This window comes from Nicotiana tabacum, chromosome 3 (genome assembly GCF_000715075.1).
Source record: "Nicotiana tabacum cultivar K326 chromosome 3, ASM71507v2, whole genome shotgun sequence".
NCBI classification, from domain to species: domain Eukaryota; kingdom Viridiplantae; phylum Streptophyta; class Magnoliopsida; order Solanales; family Solanaceae; genus Nicotiana; species Nicotiana tabacum.
The window spans coordinates 176,047,221-176,049,176 of NC_134082.1; the positions used below are offsets into that span (position 1 = coordinate 176,047,221).

Sequence of the window (1,956 nt, forward strand, 5' to 3'; positions counted from 1 at the left end):
GTTTTAGTTTCATGATTCTGATACCTTTGTTTTGGTATAACATAGTTTCAGATTTTAACAATGGCTTTGAAATTTTGCAGGTTAAGCCTTGTTGTATTATTGCTAGTGGTCGGAACTTTTGGGTTCCAAGCCACATCCCGTGACTTGCAGGTGTATTCTATGCTCGAAAGGCATGAGAAATGGATGAGCCATCATTCACGTGTATACGAAGATGATGTTGAAAAGGCAAAGCGATTCAACATATTTAAAGAAAATGTCAACTTTATCGAGTCTTTCAACAAAGATGCTACTCATTCTTACCAGCTTGGCCTCAATAAATTTGCAGATCTTACTAACGAGGAGTTCCAATCTATGGTTGGTACATATAATAATCTATCTTTCCTTCCAAAGACATCAAATTTGCAACCATTCAGCTACGAAAGTAAAATTTCCCTTCCTGATAGTTGGAACTGGCGAGAGAAAGGTGCTGTTACTGCCGTCAAAGACCAGGGTAGATGTGGTAAGTCCCAACAGAAAAAAAAATACTAATCAAAATATATATAATTACTACTTTTTATACAGTGGTTGAATATAGTAGTAAGTTATTACTCTATTTTTTAGGTTATGATATCATATTGTTGTAAAGAGTGACCTATTACTCGATTAATTTGATGATGTAAAAAATCAATGCAGTACTGTGTCACTTTGTCGGTCCACTAAACTTAAAACTCCAAATCAATTGATACATTAATAGCCAGTCTTTTCACTTGAAAATAAAAAATTGCAGGGTCATGTTGGGCATTTTCAGCAGTAGCAGCAGTGGAGTGGAAGGAATAAACCAAATAAAAACTGGTGATTTGGTTTCACTATCTGAACAACAACTTCTAGATTGCGAGACCACAAATAACAACGGTTGTGGGGGTGGTATCAGGACTGAAGCATTTGAATACATAGCTGAAAATGGGGGTCTCACAACAGAATCAAATTACCCATACACAGGAATTCCGGGGACATGCGATAGTCAAAAGGCAGATTCAACGGTAGTTACAATATCTGGATACAAAAGTGTGGATACAAGTGAATCAGCACTGTTACAGGCAGTGGCAAATCACCCAGTCTCTGCAGGTATTACTGTCGGCAGTGATGAATTTCGCTTTTACAACGGTGGAATTTTCAATGGGAAATGTGGGATGACTTCACGTCATGCAGTGACAGTGGTAGGGTATGGAACAAGTGAGGATGGAATTAACTATTGGTTGGTGAAGAATTCATGGGGAGAGAAACGGGGTGAAGGTGGATTCATGAGAATGGCTAGAGATATTGAAGATGGTGGAGTTTGTGGCCTTGCTACTCGGGCTTCTTTCCCTACTGTTTAATCAACGATTAATTAAGGCCTAAGTGCCGTATACTGGCAGAATATTTAAACCATATTGTTAAGGGATATATCCGTATGGGATACTATTTATGTTGGACCGCAAGTTTCCTGTTTCTTGTGATATCAACTTATTAATAAGAATTTTGAGAACTTTTATTAAAATTCCTTATTTATTATACTGAAATAATATTTCATGGTATATAATCTTGTGTCCCTCCCAGGACTATCATTTAATATGACTAACTTCAATTATAAAGTTACGTACGTTGGATCAAATATCAAGCTTGAAACATCTAGTTCCTGGAGGCCAGAGGATACAAAATTAGTACTAGTTCACTTTCCCATCTTAAAGCCAGTCAAACTAATTTAATTTGCAACTTCGTAGTGGAAATACGAGTAATCTGGTAGAAATTACTCTAGAGCAAAGTCGAATTGTTAGGACTAAAATTAGTATGGACAAATTCAGAATTTTAAGAGGATTGGTGTACTACCATACGAAAAGGTGAATCCAAAATCTATATTTACGTTAAACTTATAAGTTTTTATTATCCGTCCAGTGGCGAAGCCAGAAATTTCTTCAAGGGTGTTCAAACTTAAAAGAA

At 36.5% G+C, this 1,956-nt stretch overlaps 1 pseudogene; it reads left to right on the plus strand.

Annotated features, from left to right (window-relative positions):
* LOC142179552 (senescence-specific cysteine protease SAG12-like) lies at positions 1-1,516 on the plus strand (annotated as a pseudogene).
* The last annotated feature ends 440 nt before the right edge of the window (positions 1,517-1,956 follow it).